The sequence below is a fragment of the Fundulus heteroclitus genome, chromosome 17 (assembly GCF_011125445.2).
Source record: "Fundulus heteroclitus isolate FHET01 chromosome 17, MU-UCD_Fhet_4.1, whole genome shotgun sequence".
NCBI lineage: Eukaryota > Metazoa > Chordata > Actinopteri > Cyprinodontiformes > Fundulidae > Fundulus > Fundulus heteroclitus.
Window position 1 is genome coordinate 13,189,388 of NC_046377.1, and position 20,489 is coordinate 13,209,876.

The window sequence follows — 20,489 nt, forward strand, 5'->3', positions numbered from 1 at the left end:
TACTAAAACTACTCCAAAAGTACATCAACCACTCATCCAGGAGGCCACAAAAGAATCCAGAGCAACAACTAATGTATTGCAGACCTCACTTGCCTCAGTTAAGGTCAATGTTCATGATTCAACAATAAGAAGCAGACTGGGCAACAAAGGCATCCATGGTGGAGTTCCAAGACCAAAACCTTTTCAGAATTTCAAGACTCAATAATCATTATTGTCACCATGTGTTACAATGGTGAATTTTTGTTTTTTTAGACAGACACCGGCTCAGGCTGAGTATCCTGTTACATGTAATGTAAAACCAACACAACATTTTGGGGGGGAAAGTATTACACCAACAGTGAAATATGGTAGTGTGATGATCTTGGGATGCAACTGGCATAATTAACATAACCAGGTTTTTGGCTAGAATATTGTAAAAGGAAAACGTCCAACCATCAGTTCGAAGCTCATTAGAGCTAAGCAGGATGATCAAGATTTAAAGCACGTGAGCCAACCCTCACTGAGTGAGCAGAAAAATTTCTTGTCAAAATCTGGACTGAGAATCTGTGGCATGACCTGAAACAGCCTATGCGTGCTGGGAAACCTTCCTGTGTGGCTGGATTAAAACAATTCTTTAAAGAAGGTTGCTCCAAAAATCCTTCCAGACTGACATATACGAGTCAATGTTAGCGTTGGAAACAGCATCGTGGCAGCTGATGCTGCTAAAAGTGTCACAATCAGTTAACAGATTTAAGGGGCTGTTGCCTTTTCACACAGACAGGTTGGTTAGGAAAGTATTTTTCTTAAATACGTTCAATTGTCATTCAAAAACTGCTTTTTGTATTTACTCCGGTCATATTTGTCTGGTATTAATGTGTGTCCCTGATGGTAGTATGACCAGAAAAACCTCCAATGGGGAGGAGGTCCAGCCCAAACCACTTCAGCTAACACCTCTCTGTATGGAGGAGCAGAGGCTCTCCTTCAAGATCTTCTGGATGATGGAGCTCCTCACCTTGTCTCTAAGGCAGAGTCCAGACACAGCATGGAGAAGCTTCCCCACAGAATCAACACCTTAGCAGAGGGAAAGGGTTTGAATAACCACACAATCTCAAGGGCTATGCTTTAAAAGCAACAGATATGGTCTCCAAATTTGGCCTCACTAGGTTTGCTGGACTAAGAACGTTTGAACCATTCAAATGATGGTAAACCATTGACATTAGTGAACCTTGTCTGAATTAGGGAGACTGGAGAACCCTCAGAGTGGTAGAGGTGATTGTTAAGGTTGTGGTGATCTTGTCAATAAGCAGCCAGTGGTCTAGTTGCTTGGCTAGCAACAGAAAGCCTCTCCCACATGGCAGCCACCCATGGCAGCCACCCACTGGGAGGAATGGCCAGGTTACAATAGTTTCTGAAATAGTTTAAAAGGTGACAGTTCGGGCTTGATTCTGTTTACTCGACATGTATCGCCTCTCAAAAATACATTGCTCAAAAAAATGTAGTATTTTTTAGTCAGAGTAAAACATTGAGTCAGTTAAACTTCTAGAATAATGATCTGGTCTTTTTAAGTAATAGACGGGGTTGTCAATCAGTATCATGTGTTTTGGTGTTCATGAAATTAACAGGTGCATATAAATTAGCAAAAATGAGACAACTTTTCTGTGGTTTTGCATTTGACCAGGATCAGAAATCATAGAACATACCAACAAAAAATAAGATTTTTTTTCCCCCTTAGTGCATTCACTGTGGATAATAATACTTTTACCAGCTTCAGATGGCAATCTTCAAAAGATCTTTTGCTTTTGTTCTGGGGTTGATGTGTTCATTTCGCACCAAAACATTGGGACACACAAACCATCTCCTTCCTGAAAGGTGTGATGGTTGGGCACCCCCCATGCTGCTTCTAGTTGCAATTAGCCATTTGAACAAATTAACCTGGCAGCTATGGATGTCTGGAAACTAGGATTATTCCATGATGTTGCAAAAAGAAGCAGCAAGTTTGAAGCGTTGTCACAAAATCCATCTATGAGTGTGCCTCTATCAAAATTTGTTAATTAGCCCATTAGAGGCTCCAAAAGCCGTGAAATCATTATCATTTGGGACTTCCCAAGTTATTTAAAGTGATAACAATCTTAGTGTATGTAAAACCAAATAAAGTAGTAAAAATGTCTCCCTTATTATTCTTGGAAAATAGCAACGTTTGCAGGCCTAACCGATCTGAAACGGGACAGATTTAACAGTAAGTTGCAGATTCCTTTATTTAACCAGGTAAAACAAAACTCATTGAGAGTAAAACCTCTTTTCCAAGAGTGACCTTGCCAAGATGGCAGCTCAAATACACATTTGAATACATCACAACATGATAGTATCAGTTTAGAAAGTGTAGTCACAACTTCCAGTCATGTAAAGTTCTCTTTTTGATGTTTTTTAAACGTTTTGTTTTTCCAGGCAGGTCATTTTTAGTAATGTGGTCTTGGTTTTTTCTTATTGAAATTTTTGTTTTCCTTTAAAAAAAACAACTCAAAGGGTGTAAATGCTAATAATAAACAAAATTAGATAAATAGCTACACTACTGCCTGACTATATTTGTATTTTGTATTTATTTTTTATTTCCTCTGGTATGAAATGGATGGAGCGATGGCCTGGTCTGATCAGAGTCTCCATGGGAGTAAGGCATGATGGACAGAAGTCATGCTGATTTAGCTGAGGAAACCATTCCTCACATTTCTCTGAAGAAGAAAGAGCACCTTTTTTTATTTATTTTTTTTCAAAGCAATGACTAAAACCTCAAAATGAAAAGTTGAGAGTGACAATATGTTTGCACCTGCTCCTCGGTCTCACTCCTAAAGATAGACACACATCAATAAACTGAGCAGATTTTCATTCCACCACAAGTGATATAAAGTGAGAGGAAAGGCAAAGAAACCCAGCCTTTTACCTTTTGGCTTTGTTCCTCTGTCTAACATTATTGCTTTTTCAAAAAAAATAAATTTTTCAAATCTATACACTTGAAAATCAAATATTTTATTCATTGGTCTGATTAAGACGAGTAGGGGGTCTGAAGTACTTATGCTCCCTTCTTCCCGAACAGAATTTGATTATTTCCAAGCTGCGAGGCTGCTTTGAGTCTAAAAGCATGGTTAATCAATATATTCTTCCTCTTAAGAAATACCCTAACAAGGATGCATTCTCTGTTTATTCAGAGGGGGGACTTTATTTGCTCTCTTGCACAATATTTTTTCCCTTTTTCCCTCTGTTGTAAACAAATTCAATACATCCGGACAAAAATGTGCACTTTGAGGCATAAAATTGCTTTGAAAAGAAGTATTTGGTGCTTCACAGAGCTTGTTACTGCCATTATTTAATTCAAATAGCACACAGGCATTGATATTACAGAATCCATCATTTTTTTTGCAACACACTTCAAAATATAAACAGGTGCAAAAGTGTGCAGGATTGCCAGAGGAAAGTGTTGTCATGATGACTTTAAAAGGGAGCTTTTCGCAGTTTTTACACGCAAAACAAACATTTTTAAAAGGAGCTTCGAAAATGTTCCCCGTGTTTTGGAAAAATGCAACTTTCAGAGTTTCAAGGGAGCCAGGTTCAATAATGTTTTTTTGTTTTTTTTACGGTGTTTTGCTTTCGTTCATGTTCCCATTCAAACATTAGCTTCAAAAGACTCCTACTGACATGATCCCACCTGTAAGATCGCTCCGCCCATGCGGAAGTGGACCATGGTCAAACTGACGGTGAAGCCCAAGTTTAAATACCCAACTCATACCCAACCTAAAATACATATATTTGTAACTTAAAAAAAGTTACTACAGATTCCAGCAGATGTTTGAAATCCTGTATTAGGAGTTCAAATTTTGTGTCACACTTACTATTAAATGTCGTTTTAACTGATCATAGCTGACTCAACTTAGGCAACCAGATGTTGCAACATACAGATATCCAAACACACACAAACACAGCGTTAATTTAACCAGATAGCATTCAACGTTTCTGAACAAAAATTGTGTTACCTTCGTACAGACTTCTCGGGGATAATGTGTGTCTAAGTCATACTTTCCCCACAGAGAATGTTTAACCATCTTTTTAACGACATCCCTCTGACTGTAATCTATTTGTAATGTCACATTCCAGGATGTTGTCGGAGGGAAATGGGGTAAACATCTGCAGGTAATGGCTGTTTCACTTTGGGACAAATTGCGAATGGTGATTGGTCAGTTACTGGCGAGCCTCCAAGATTGATTGACATGCGGTGTTAAGTAAATTGCCCATTAGCCATTCCCTTTTGTTTGTTTTTTGGGTTCATGGTAGTTGATAGTAGCATATGGCTAGTATGACTGTAGGGAAAGGTCTTGCATTGATGTCCAGAGGTGATGTTTTGAGCCGTCAGGTCTTCGGTAGTCCTTAGTCTGAAGAAGAGCTCAGGTCTCCAGTGTTTCCATCCCTCATAAACAGTTAAAGCCATTGAAATTTACATAGATCATCTAGGTTGGTATGTTCTGATGTGTTACATTTGCCATTTAGTCTGATCTTCTATGAAGAACAACATTGCTGCTGGCTATTGAAACAAATGCACACACATTTCATATCATATGGTGTTTGGATGATTAATGACTTATTACAAAGGGTATTCCCCCTTCTACAGGCCAAATCCTATTTCACCATGTCCCATTATTATTTTCTCTGAGCGCTTTGAATGCTTAAGGTGGGGGAAAGGATATCCAAAATGCTTTTGTGGCACAGACAAAGAGTCAGAGGTTCCATATACCTTAAATGAAGAACTGAAAGCGAATTAATGGTTTACATTAACAGTTTAGAAAACCAACCCGAACGTGAGAAACCAGTACTCACTGTATTTATATATCACTTTTAAAACAACACAAACACAAAACCACATTAATGTCTAAATTGATATATCATGTGCTGCCTTTTGGATAAACTTTGACCATTTTACAACTGATGCTATTATTTAATTGGGGGTAATAGAAAACATTTCATGATATTCTCCAGCACTTTACCATGGCAGCCTTTTGAATTATTATAAAGGGTATTTCTCTTTCCTTAAATGTACGTTTGAGTCTTTTATTTATACTTGAACAAAGTATATTTCGTTTGCCATCGTCAGACAGTAGAACAAGGAAAAACGTACTTTTAAAGGTACTTTTAAAGGAGTCTGTATCGCAATAACACATACAAACCTTAGGATTATTTCTTGGCCCCGGCATGAGTGATGACTAAATTCTACATATTACTGCAGAACACGCGGGTGAGTTTTTAAACGTTGGTGTGCCGCAAATCTAATGACTAAATCTGGTGCAGATAGCTCAGTACCTTGGGTGGTTTTTAAGAGCGCTTGAAAGTTTGGATTTGGGAAAATTAGGAGTAATTTAAATGAAACACTGAAAGTCGGTGTAAGGATTCAGTCAGTTGAAAGAACAACAATGAATGATTAATGGATTTCATTAAAACACCACAGCACAATCATTTCCCCAGGAGCCGAAGATGTCTATTACCCCAAAGCACATGCCATTAGTAAAACTTTGTGGTATCTCACATGGCCTCTTTCATTTGAAGTTGCCAAGAAAAAAATAAATAAAAAGAGCTGCAAGTGTGCTGAAACTGATGCTGCTGATATTGTTATGCATCTGTATAGAAGTATAAGCTCTATATCCTCTACAATTATCCACAAAGGGATGTCTGATCCAGTAGCTATGTAATAATAATAATAATAAGAAGAAGAAGAAGAAGAGAACCATTTGGCTCCTGGCACTGTGTGAGACACAGCTAGAGACAATTCAGGTCACAACATGATGGTCAGGTATGTTTTTCATATCGGAAAATAACCGTCTTATTCAAGCCACGACATTCAGCCTAAGTATTGACCCGACACAAACCTAGAAACACCCTTTTATTGGTCTGATCCCATTACCGTCACTGCCACTTAAACACAGTAAGCTCTTCCCATTGATGAAACATTTCCCATCATGCCCCTGGGCTTCTCCAATGCGTGCAAGCACACTTCTGGGGTCAAACCCAGCTTGATAATCCAATGTCATTCAAACAAAGCGTTAACACAGAACAATATCTGCTCAATCAAAGTCAATATGGGCCCTGGGGCAAGGCGTCGCAGCCATGTTTAGGGGGAAACACTGCAACACCAGCATTAACAATGCCCATGGTAATGAGCTCCGTGGAAAGGTCAAGGCTAAACAAAAGAATTCCTCCCAATAAATATTTAAGAGTGATTAACATTAGCAGTTCTAATGGAGCCATCAGTCTCTGTCTATGAAAGGGTCTTTGATTAGTGCGACACTCAGGATGCGCCACTCCTCTAAAGAGGAACCCAGATGGGAAAAGAGTCACGAAAAATCATACGGGGCGGCTGTTGGAAAAAAAAATGTTATTTTTTGTTCTAAAACTGTTTTGATCAGTTTAATCTCATGAGCTTTCATGTTGCCAGAGCTTTCTCAATTGTATACTTTAAGATGTGCAAAGGAAGCTTAAACTTATACTTAAAGTTAATATCCAAGCAAGTAAAACACCATCGACTAAAAAGCTATAAGAAATTTTCTTCTTGTATTTTATCCATTTATCATTCAGTTTTTTTTTATCCATGTCTACCTTCAAAAATAAAAAATACAAAAAAAAAAAAAAGTTTGGGCCAAGTTTGAATGTTTTTACTACCCTCAAACTAAACCATTCTAACACATGGATGTTGATCTAAACCGTTTCATTGACATTCTGCTTAATCCAGAGATTTCTCCTCCCATCCTTCAATGCAAAACAGCTCAAGCTCAGTTAGATTGGATGGAGAGTGTCTTAAAACCTTATTAGAAATTCTCAATCGCCATCGGATTCAGGTCTAGACCTTGACTAGACCATTCAAAGACATGAAAAATGTTTAGCTCTGGTCGTTTCATAGGGTTTTTTTCAGTTAAATGAAGTCTTTCACAGCTTCAAATATAATTTCCTCTAGGATTGCCCTGTATTTAGCTCTATTGAGCTTCCCGCTAACTCTGAGCAGCTCCTCTGTCTCATTTGAAGAAAACACGATGTGCAGTGTGCAATTCTCACATAATTTTGCATGCAGGCCAAAAACTTCAATTATGGTCCAACATGATGATATAATGAGGTTGAAGCTGTTTTATGAACTGCACACTGCATAACTTTTGCTGTACATGGTTGTTTACCTGGTTAGGACAGTGTCAGCCTGTGGTTCATTCACTAGTCAGGTTGCAAGTGAACTACAGATTGCATTTTGTTTTTACCGTCAACTATTCTTGCATCAGCTCTTTGCCTTTTACTTTGAAACCTGTACAATTTATAAGGTATACCTTGTTTTCCATTTATGTTTTACGAACATGACACAATCTTCATTCTATTCATTACTTCTACTACAGTCCACAGCAGTAATTAAAGAGATCTTTTCAGTGGAGTGTTCTCCATGTACAAAACTACTCACACCTGATTTACTAAAAATGTCTGAGCGGACTCTTTTTGCATCCTAGCACAACTGTAAACAGATAGACACAGTTGCCATACCAACAGCAGGCTCTATAGTAGTTATACTGGGGGGTTGTGAGAGACAAAGCCCTGGAAGAAAAATAAAGGTTCAATAAACAATAAACAATCTTGCATCAGTTTGATCGCATGTTTTGTCTTTCCTTCGTTGTCCTCTTACATTTGACTGTATTATATTTTTCCTTTAAAGACTAATTGTAAAAAGAATAATTTATTTCCAGCCTTAGGCTTCTGCGAGGTCTGTTAATCTTTCATGTGCCATAACAGCACGTGGAAGAATGAATTTCTACCAAAATATCTAGTTAGTAATCTTTCGGATCGGATCATATATATATATATATATATATATATATATATATATATATATATATATATATATATATATATATATATATATATATATATATATATAGAGAGAGAGAGAGAGAGAGAGAGAGAGAGAGAGATATAGATAGATAGATATAGATATATATATATATAGATATACATACATATATATAGACATACATACATATATATATATATATATATATTATAATATATTATATAATATATATAGATAGATTGATATAGATATAGATAAATATATAATATAGATATACATAGTATATCTATGATATACTCACTATCCATATATATATAGATAGATAACATACATATATTATCTTCTATATATATAGTCTAAGATATACATTACATATATAATATATATATATATATATAGATAGACATACATAGACTATATATATAGATATATATATATATATATATATATATATATATATATATATATATATATATATATAGATATATATATATATATATATATATATATATATATATATATATATATATATATATATATATATATATATATATATATATATATATATATATATAGATATATATATATCTATATATATATATATATATATATATATATTATATATATATATATATATATATAGATATAGATAGATAGATAGATATATATATAAATAACTATATATGGTATAATGGTATAACAATGTATACCATTACCTCTAATGGGAACCTAAGTTCAATGCCACAGTGCTAATCCGGTGTTGATTCTGGACTTGCGTCCCCTGGGTGGTACAGATGGGTGTGTGTGTGTGTGTGTGTGTGTGTGTGTGTGTGTGTGTGTGTGTGTGTGTGTGTGTGTGTTTGGGATGACGCCACCGTCCCGATATAACCCAGTCGCAGACACCAAATGGAGATAATCACATCAGGCTGTGTCTGTGTTTTCAGAGCCTCAAATCGTGTTACATAAATAGGACAATGAGGTGTAAAGCATGTTTTAGCTGCCATGTCTGTGTTTTAACGGGGAGCATTTGCATTTGACCCTCCAGGCCACTGCTTACAACATGAGAGCTCACGTTTTGCAAGAGCTGTAGCCGTATTGTAAATAATAAATAACTTTGTGGGTCTCTACTGAGCTTCCGTGTGAGCTTTGCATTGGCAGGTGCGTTTAACCTCCACCGAGTTTAATCACTGCCGCGCCTCATACGGGGATAGGGCGTACAGAGAGATTTCCATCATTACAGAAATAAGCAAGCACATTAATGGGCCCCAGTCACCCCAAGTGAACTGAGCTCATGGACAAATTAAATAGCCCAGGCGCCGGTTGCTCCGCGCCGCATCAGAGGCAAGCCACGGCACAAGTTGTAAGCATAAAGTAATTTAAATCCTCTTCAGAATGTTAAGAAAACAATTTTATACAGTTTTGGGGATTAGTCTAAACTGGCTTCTCGCAGGTCACGGATGGATAGGCTTATGCAGGCCCATGTAACAGGTTTACCCTCCTGCTTAAGTGAGTCTCTGACATGTAGGGAGTTTCTAACCTTCACATGCAAGAATTACTTCTGGAAACCTTTGCTAAGCCTATGATAATGTACAGAATTAATGAATTTAAAGAACTACTTAATAAAAAAACACTATTAGAAAAGGCAGAAAATAATTTAACTTTGGTCTATTTTTATAGCATAAAGAAAAATGACTTTAAAATGCAAATAAGTATTACAAAAATCATAAGCTATCCAGTACAATATGCATTCCTTTTCGGGGATAGTATTGAATTGGTAAGTTCCTAAATACCTGCAGAAATGATGGACATTCTGTAGTATATAGGAGGCTGTATTTTATATATTTGTTCTAATTATTTGCCCCCTTACAGATTTACCAACTCTTAATCTTCTATCATTAGGTTCAATTCAATAATTAGGTTGGAGAAAGTTTTAATTCTTAATCTTCATATTACAGATGCATCATCAAAATCAGCAGCTGAACCTTTTTCTATATCTGATTCTTTTAACTTTCTCCAACATGTTTCTGGACCGACCCACATAAAACAGGCCTACCTTGGTCGTTGTCTTTTTCTCTAGGCCTCGACATTACCAAGGTGTCTGTGGAGGACGCACAGTTGAGTGATCGTAGTTGTGTCTTTGCTGACCTTGAAATTCTCCTCAAGTTAAAAACTCAAACATGCGAAATAACCGAGATTTCTGCCAAGATGTTTGGCAAATTTTCTGCTTTCTGATGTAAATGACTTCTCACCCAGTCCCTTACAAAACAGGAAAAAAAGACCCAACATGTTTTAACAATAAAATACATAAAATCACAAAAATTCAGTTTCCTCCAGGCTTCTCTGTTCGCATCATTTTAGGTTTATAGCAGCTTCTAAATGAAAGTTAACAGGTTAACTTTTTAACATAAAAACAGATTAGTCTTAACATCTATATCTGGTAAGAGTATTCCTCCACAAATACAGAACGCAAAATAAAAACAACAAAGATCGGTCAAACAGACATATTACAGAATATATATATATATATATATATATATATATATATAAATGGCTGCTGCAACCCTCTGACCAATGACCTTGACATGATGGTCAACTTTTGCAAACATGCCTGAAAAAGTTCCAACAAGACCACTTATCCTGAAGCAAAATGGACCATAAATGGTACAACAGGGGTCCTTACATTCACAATTAGTCTGTTATTTTACCCAAACAGCAAAAAAGCAAATCTCACGCAAAGAGCTTTATCTCAGTGCCATGTTTGACATATTAAAAGGTGCAAATCAGAGTGACAACTAAATATTTTAACTATCTGAACAAGACCTTGTATGTATTATACTTTGGCAAAAATGCATTTTTTTAGCTTTTTCACACATTTTTTTCCTTTGTGAGGAAAATTAAAATGTCTTGATTTCTTCTCGTTGGTCAGGAAGGAACGTGCCCTTGTTTTAATGGCATTCATACCGTATGAGAAAAAGCTTTATTTATTATGAACCAGCAGGTCTCTGCGCTCTGCAAACACTTTGGCAAGCTGTTTACAGAACAGGCAGTGTTGGAAGATGGAGTGATGGAAGTTGTAGGAATAAAAATTAACAATGCCCTTGGTGGCGTCCATTGTATTTTTTAACATCACCGGTGAGCCTTGCACACAGCAAGGGCTGATCGATGATGCAATGCAAAAACTGCACATGTGGGGCTGTAGCTGAAAGTCTGGCAACGAGTGCGTGCCCCCCCACCGGTCATAGCAGGAGCGCCATCAGTAACCAGCAGACAAACCTTTTGCACCTCAGTATGTTGTTCAGTTGAAAAAAAAAAAGTTCTATATTTTGAAAAATCACTTCTGTGTCCTTTAAGCAGAAAAAGCCCAATGTCTTTTTTAAAAACAAACGCCATCAAAAACCCATATCATACAGTATATGCAAAGCCAGGCTGTTTGGTGGAATCAGTCGATGCAGCCACAGCAACAGACATGGCGTCAGCATCTCTCAGTTCTTCAAACAGCTTTTTTGAGACATCGCTTGCAAAGTTAACTCCTCTCTGCACAGGGCTGAAGTGCACCGTAACGGCACTTTTTTGAACAAGGTAACAATGCCACCCTTTACTCTTTTGTCGTCCACAATGTCATCAATAACAGGAAGCATGCGTTCTCTTAGCCTCAGCAAAGGGTTGCTGGTTCTTCATCAGTATCCAGGATATTCATGGGGAATCTATTATATTATTGCTCTCTTCTGTTCCCTGCAAAGGCATCCCATAGCTACTTGAAAAGATGCCAGCAGCCCCGTACTTTAGATCTCCGCTCCTTATTGCGTAAACCTTCAGGAAAAGCGTTTCATTATGTTAGTTTTCAACCAATTCCACAAATTTGGGCGTGCCGCTGAATTGACGTGACACCGCCTGTCAATCAATCCTTGAGGCTCGTCATTCACAGACCAATCAGCGATCAAAATTTGTCCCAAAGTGAAACTTCTCTTACCTGCAGGAGCTGGACGCCCTTTAGCTCCAACAACATTGCCGGGACTTTTACATTACAAACCCATCACATTCTGAGGGATTTTGTTAAAAAAAAAAAAAAAATGGTAAAAACGGTTAAACATCGTCAGTGGGGAAAGTACAATTCAGACACTCGTCATCCCAAACATTTAGAGGGTTGACTACAGTGATAGATGGATAAAGGCGGCCACTGTATACAACAGCATATAAGCATGTTCGTCTGTACAAAGCCAACTAGATTTTTGTTCAGAAACATTAGTATGCTTAACGGGTAAATTAAAGGGTGACGCTTATCACTAGGTTTGCTGTGTTTTGTGTTCTGGATATGTGTATGTTGCATACATCGAATCGCTGTCAGCTATGATTCAGTTTCCTGGGCTCTGACTTTTGCAAAAAGAGGCTGATTAAATGCCCCCTTATATCACAGACACAGTCAAATCTGAACGCTAAAAAACACGACAGTTTTAAAACCCACATCTTCCTCCCTTTCTTTAGTAATCCTTTTCAAAGTGCAAACCGACCGTTTCTGGCCAATTGCAAGTGTCAATCCGCTATGTTTCTTTGGAATCTGTTTGCTTTGCAACAATACTTTTCATGCCTTGCACTGTGCAGGTGAGAGCCTATTTTTCCTCCACTTCACAGTCTCTCTGACGTCCGTTAAAATAAGTTGAAGATGCAGGCATGCTATGAGAGAAAATAGCTTGGGTTTGAAACAATGACTCTTTTCAAAAACAGTTGTGTATCTTGGTTGAACATTTAAGGACATTTTAAATAAAAATATTTCTGTGAATCCAGCATCACCATGTACCATCTAGCAGTTACACGCTATTATGTACATGGGTTCAGTTGGTTTAACCGTTAACATGACTGTAACACAATGCATTTAGGTATCTAGAGGTGGCGAAGACAGCCTACCGAAGTTAAACTGAGCATCAGAAAGGAGATTCAAGTGATTTAAGAAATCAAATGGCTGTTAGTGGCAGATGGGCCTAAACTGCTGACCTACTGGGATTTCCACTGCCAACCATCACTCGGGTTTGCAGAAGAATGGCCTGAAAATGAGAAAATATCCAGTGCCAAGCAGTTTTGTGAACAGAAATACCTTCCAAAAACATGGTTAAAAAACAAAACAACTGGACTTCTATTCGGAAGCTGAAAATGTTTCGCTTCCCATCAAGGAAGTTTTCTTAACTCAAAATGTCTGGAGTAGAGTGGAGTTCCAAGCTCTATAGACCTGCAGAGGAGGCCTTGTTAAAGCTTCGATTCACATGTAGATTAAGCTGGAACTGATCGTCCCAACAATGGAGAGTCGTTAGGATCATCGTTTGCCTGGCTCACAGCAGAAATGTTGTGATTACATGCATGGAGGTGTGCATGCTGAAGCAGATGGGCTATTTTTTTTTTTTTGTTGTTTTTCTAGGTTTGTATCGGGCTATTTTTGTCCGCAAAAAAACCCAAAAAAAACAGCTGTTAACCAAAGGAGGCGAACATTCACCATGATTGACAATAAAAATAAGGTGATGAGTCTTGATTTCAGCAGCAACATCCAGGGGGCAAGGTCAGAGTTTGGCGTAAGAACCATGAAACTATAAATCTGTTCTGCTATTTATCATAGCAGAACATTGAGACTGATAGTGGTGGTATACACTGTAAATTGTAAATGGCTTGTACTTGTATAGCTCTTTAAGTCCAACAAACCCAAAGCACTTTACACTACAGTCAGTCATTCACACCGTGACGGCGGTGAGCTGCGTTTGCAGCCACAGCTGCCTTGGGGCAGACTGACAAAAGCCAGGCTGACATACATCGCCGCCACCAGACCTTCTGACCAGCATTGCCTTGCCCAAGGACACAACGACAGAAGGTCAGAGTAGTGCATCTGCCAGTTACAGGATGACCTCCCTGACTTTTCCGCCCCGTGTGGCACAAGAGTCAGGGAGTAGTGAGGATTTCTGTGCACACTTCCATTGGTGCCAACTGAGGGTTGTTTGAATGCCACAGTAGATGTTGACAACGTCCGATTCCTTATGACCACATTGTACTCAAATTCTCATGTCTATGTCCAGCAGAATAATGCTCTGTGCCTAAACTGAAATCACACCCAAATTGGGAAAATTTTTTGACACTGAAGCTGAAGACGTTTCGATTCCCATCCAGGAAGCTTTCTCAGTTCGAAATGTCTGCAGTAGTGTGGAGTTCCCAGCTTCATAGAGCTGCAGGCGAGGCCTCGTTAGAGCTTGGATTTGCATGCAGATTAATCCGAACGTTAATAGGCATCGTGCCGTGATGTCGGGACTTCTGTAAAAACTTAACGCGATAAAACTGAAGCGCGTAATCATATGGATCCTTTGTCAGAGTCTAGGCTTTTTCTTCCTCATTACCAAACTTCTGCTACTCGAGCTGCAGCCTTCGCACCAGACAGGTTTTTTTTTATGCACAGCCTGGAAAAGTGCAAGTAAATAAAGCTGTTCCAATGTGGCGAGTATTGTTACTTTGACACACTTTAAACATGCAATCTGTTGCCTCCATCTCAGTTAAACTGCATAGTAGTACAACTCTTCTATGTTAAGTTTCATACTTCTCCTCTAAGAGTAATTAACATAAGACAAATAAAAAAAATAAAAAAAACTTTTTGCCTCAGACTGGAAAACGTATTGTGCTTTTGAGAAAAAAAAAAAAAACAGAGCATTTCCAAGAGGACCTTCAGCTTTCCAAAGTGAACTTCTGTGTTACCAAGTGGCTTGATTTCTGTGGGTGTGACCGAGCAGCTGTTGGTACGGACGTCAAGGTCATCCTCATCCCCTGGCGGCGGCGCCGTCTCGTCATACGCAGCAGCTCAGGGTCTCATTACCGTTTCCTTTATCTCTGGAGGGAAACCGAGAGTCAAAGCTCTCATTCACTGCATCGCTCCTCTCTTTCCCCTTCCCGCAAACACAGATAGAGCCACACAATGCTGTCACACCACCATCACTTATTCAACAGATAGTTCTTTATCTCTTTAGCTTTGCCCCACCAGGACAGCAAGTTTGTGATTTATGCCTGATCAAAGTTTCTTTTGTGTAGTTGTTGTGTTTTTTTTTTTTTAGCACTGTCACCAGAGTCAGACTAACCTCTGGCCTCTGAGGAGGAGCATTTTATCACTGTATTAAAAGTATTAGTGCATGTCTCATAGTACAAATCCCCAACTTCTGAAGAAAGATGTACAGAATATTGTAACTATTTATTCTCTAAATAGTATACAGAAACAACTTCTACACACTCTTTCAGAGCACTCACAGACTTTAGCAGATAATAGAATCACTTTATTTATCAAGTGGGCTAAGAGGAGACATAAATAGATAGCTTAAAAAAATGGAAAAACAAGCAAACAGTTTAAAATCTGAAATATAGAAAGCAGAAATGAATAACACATTTTCTGGTACTCAGTATTATGAGGAGCTTTTTGCTGTGTTTTTCATGTTGTAATGCACTCAATGTTGCTGAGGGCAAGTCAGATTCTTATTCATTTACTATGAGGTCCTGGTGATGCAATAGAAACTATTTTTGTTCTGCTAAATTGTTATTCAGGGCTAATTAAGGGAACCAAACCAGCGGGTTTTCAGCTTTGTGTACAGGGCCTGACTCTCGGCAGATGGATTTCATGGAGTTCTGCGAAAGGAAATCCATCTGGCGAGAGTCAGGTTAGGACTTTCTGTAGCTGGACAGGAAATAAATGGTTTCTAGAAAGACTGAAAACGGTATACATTTCAAAGGAGTACGCCTCGAACTTTGTACTAATATGTAATTGAAGAGTTTTTGACTAAAAACAGGCCAACAAGTTTACTTCATGCAATGTGAGTAAATGTTATGAGAAGACCGACAGGCAAGGCAGTCTCCTCCCTGACTGCTGTGTCTGGTGGGCCGGGCCGAGGTGGAGCTGTCTCCAATCTTCCTCTGGCTCCCATCCCCGGATCTTCTGACTCAGTGAAACAGAGAGTCAATGGCCACCGTATTTTCTGAATACTTGAGTACTGAAAGTAGTTTTACTAACCAGTTCCGATCCATTTTTCTCAGCCTCTAAGCCCAAACCGGCCGCAGCCGTCCTCCATCTCTCATCGACTCCCTCAGCAACCACCACTTGTATTCTTGGCTTCCATTAAATCCTGACACAAGCTATCGACTGCCAGTCTGCTTTTGGGTCCCTTTAATCCAAGCGGGTATACACATCCCCCTAACAGACAGGAGACGGGGATGCTCCTCATGCACAAACTGCAGTAAAGAGAGAGAATAATTTAAATCAGGAGTCGAAACAATTTCCACCGCTAATATAACAGTCTTGTGACATCTTTATGGACCGATTTACCCTAGCTAAAAACATTTATAGAGATAATTTACTGGGTAATTTTCCCCAAAAGTACAGCTAAAAAAAACTGACTACCTGTATATTTAACATTTCAAAGAGTTTCAATGAGGTTCAGTATTTTAAAAATATATGTTCTCACGAGTCATTTCATTCTTTTTCTGTAGAACTGAATTAATTAAACTGAAGTTTTCTGTTGTATAGCAATAAAAATCCCTATATTACAACAATCCCATTCACACATTTGATATACGAGCAAACATTCAACTTTTTGATGTTATTTTCTAATTATAAACGCCACTAACCGACTCACATTTCCCAATTATATGATGTGTTTTGTGTAACTCTTAGGTGCAGTATTATACTGGGTATAAAACATTTAAATTCAACTAAAGATCTTCGCCTGCTTCCAGAAAGCCTGTGCATGAACCTGAACTTGAACAGGGCCAACAGTTCAACCCCCCCCCCCCCCCCCAGCAGCGACGGTTCTGGCTGCAGCCTTTCATGGCGTCGGCCCTGACAAACACCCGGGCACACTCGGGGGGGGGAAACAGAGGAGGCACAGGCTAAAGCAAAAAAGAAGAAATAAATAAGAGAAGCAGGAAACAAAAAGCAGAGGGAGGTGTGTGAGAAAAAGAGCCCATAAATTGTGAGCCCGGCGCAGGGCTGCAGGGAGGGCGTAGCAACCTGATGAATAGAGCCATCAGCTTAAGCAGAGGCTACAGAGCAGCCTGCCATCTGCCTGCCCATTACCAGAATGAAGTGCACGACAATCTGCTCTCATCTGCGGAGCCCACTGGCACCTCTGACAACCAGGAACTTTTCCTATTGGTGTGTGCCTCTGCATCTATCCCTGTACCCCATACGTCCTGACGGGATCACCTTCTCCGTGGCTAAACTTAAACATCGCTTATCCGAGCTTATCCTGCCGGATTTCTTCTTCTTTTTTTTCTTTCTATTTGCGTAGATGAAAGTTCACTCGCATTTAAACGCCTGGTGTAAAAGCTAGCTAGGTGCGTGGATGAAAAGCGAGGCGAGGGCTGCCCTCCGAGAAGAGTTAAAGGAGCATGACAGACGTTTCACGCCTCATTTGGAAGCGAGGAGAGCCAATCAGCTCCAACAGATCCGCCCCTCAGGCTGCCGCTCCATTCTTCGGCGTCCGCGATAAGTTACAGAGAGGGAGGGGAAGAAAGAAAAGAAAGAAAGAAGCGGGGGAAAGTTAGAGAAGAAAGAAGGGGATGCAATAAAAGGAACAAAGTAACGGGAGTAAATGCACAAAGTAGAAGCGGAGACTCTGCCAGACGCAGGCGGATAAGAGCCGGGGAGCGAACGGGGGGGGAGGGGGGGGGGACTTTAAAGCGAAAAGCAATCCTTTCCTCAGAGAAGGTCATTACATTGACTGTGGTTAGTCATCATGGTGGAGGGTGTTGTCTTTTGTGTTGCAGAGTTAAGTGCTTTGTGATATTTCTTCTTCTTCTTCTTCTTTTTTTTTCATTGCAGTTCCTTTAAAGAATCGAGGCAGTATGGGACGGAAATATCATAAAAGCCCTGAAATGAAATTCTAGCTTTATCTGTGCGATGAGCAACCCAGTCCAGGAACTGGTGTTGGTGGGAGTAACACGGGCGTATATTTCACACAGAGAAGGAAACAGTGAATTCTGCAGGGAGATATAAGCGTATGGAAATAGAAGATTAAATGAGCAGAGCGATGGCAGGAGAAATGAGAAATGAGTTTGCTACAGATTTCACAGATCATTAAAAAAAAAAAATCGAAAGATGGCGGGTTGGAAAAAGACAAATCAGAAAACTTTTTCTGTTAATGCAATTTTGAATAAACAGCGCTTGGCGAAAGTATTCGCACCCTTTAAACTGGGATTATCATGTTAAGGTCCATCCGACGACACCGTGTTGCAAATTATACGGCAACCTTTTGCATGTGGTTTTAAAAACAACACTTTTTGCACAGTGAAGCATCACAGATGTCAGTGAAGCCATTTTTTACTAAAAAGAGTAAGCCATAGCAAGGTTTTCTAACGGACATACACAAGTGTTAGTGCTGATAAGCTTTCTAAGCTAGGAGTAAACTTTAAAGAACTGTTTAAATGATTTGCTTAAAGACGTTTTGGGAAAGTCATACTAACATAGAAAGCATCAAGGAATGCTTCAAGAAATGTCAAATATCTCATCTGACATTTGTTGTGACAGTAAAATAAAATAATTAATAATAGCGGGCTCTTGGTTCGCTGGCTTCATTTCAGCCATGATGCAAATAGCTTCAGTCTTTCAGCTAAATGCCTCTGGAAAGGGTTAGCATCTTCTAGAGGCCGGTAGAACCAAGACAAGGTAAATGGGACTTTAAAGATCCCAGAAAGCAACACATCACGCCCTGACCTAAAGGAATTCAAGAACAGATGAGAAACCAACGTCATGGGCATCCATCTCCGTGGTATGGGTTACAAAGCGATTTCTAGGGCTTTGGGACTCCATCGAACCACAGCGAGAGCCATTATCCTCCAATGGAGAAAACATAGATCAGGGGTGAACCATCATAGTAGTGGTTGGCTGATGAGCAGCTCTTTTCTAAAAATATGGATAAAAAATTCCACGAAAACGCCATTAAAAAAAAGAAAAAATCAATAAAACCCAGCACTTAATGCACCAGTGCTATAGATCTCAAATCAACAAACTGATACAAAGAGGAGTTATAGACTAAACTACGGCGTCAATTATTAACAATAGTTGACGACATGTGAGGACATGGTGGATGTTCATTAGGTAGCATGAAAGAAAATGTTAGTTTAGCCTTTTTCTCATCATCGTAATCCTGTTTTAACATATCAGATGTGTAATCCAATCACAAACTGAAAGCAGTCTTAAGCTGATTTTTTTTTTTTTTTTGGTGTATTGTTAGATAGTGGAGACAAATGTTTGGTGAAAAAAAAAATGACGAGAAATAGTTGCTCTGTTCCTTGGAGAAACACCTGCCATGAGCCTCATAATCCATTATCCAGAACCTTTAGAGATCTACACACACACACACAGAACCAAAGAAGCAAAGCCTTAACCCCTCTGAGACTCCAAAAGTCAAATAGCAGAAGGACAGCTGACTGACATTCAGAGGCGGATTAGTCACAACAAATCACACGCTTGCATGGATGCACACACACACACACACACACACACACACACACACACACACACACACACACACACACACCATGCACCTCTTGTCCTGTCCATCACAGAGCTGCTCCTTCCGATGCCGAATTAAGATACGTTCCCCTCTGTGATGACCTGCGATCACATCAGACTCAGGCCGTGACCCTTTAGCAACACATCCACGCCGTTAACGCGGCCGTGGAGGAAGCCGACGGGTCGCCGCCGCGCCGCTTAAACCCACGCTGACAGGACTCACAGACACGCGGAGTTTGTCGGTTTGGTTCAATCCGAGCGACAGTTTGGCAGAACGCGCGACATGCAGATGGAGATCTGACAGACGAGGATAAAGTTGTAGCCGGGGAGAAGTCAAAGGCAAAGCAAAGAAAATGCACAAAAAAGTACGCGGCTCAAAAAAAAAAAAAATGAAGGGAACACTAAAATAACACATCCTAGATCTCAATGAATGAAATATTCGTATTAATTACTTTGTGCTGACAACAAAATCACACATAAATTATCAATGGAAATCCAATTCATTAACTCATGGAGATCTGGATTTGTAATTAAAGTGGAAAAACACACTACAGGCGGATCCAACTTTCCTGTAATTACCTTAAAACAAGTCAAAATGAGGCTCAGTAGCGTGTTTGGCCTCCACGTACCTGTAGGACCTCCCTACAACGCCTGGGCAGGCTCCTGATGAGGTGGAGGATGGTCTCCTGAGGGATTTCCTCCCAGACCTGCACTAACGCATCCACCAACTCCTGGACTGTCTGTGGTGCAACGTGACTTTGGTGGATGGAGCGAGACATGATGTCCCAGATGTGCTCCATTGGATTCGGGTCTGGGGAACGGGCGGGCCGGTCCATAGCACCGATGCCTTCATCTTGCAGGAACTGCTGACACACTCCAGCCACATGAGGTCCAGCATCGTCTTGCATCAGGAGGACCCAGGGCCAACCACACCAGCATCTGGTCTCACAATGGGTCTGAGGATCTCATCTCTGCACCTAATGGCAGTCAGACTGCCTCTGGTGAGCACATGGAGGGCTGTACCCCCCCCCCTAAAGAAATGCCACCCCACACCATTACTGACCCACTGCCAAACCGGTCTTGCTGGAGGATGTTGCTGCAGCAGAACGTTCTCCACGGCGTCTCCAGACTCTATCA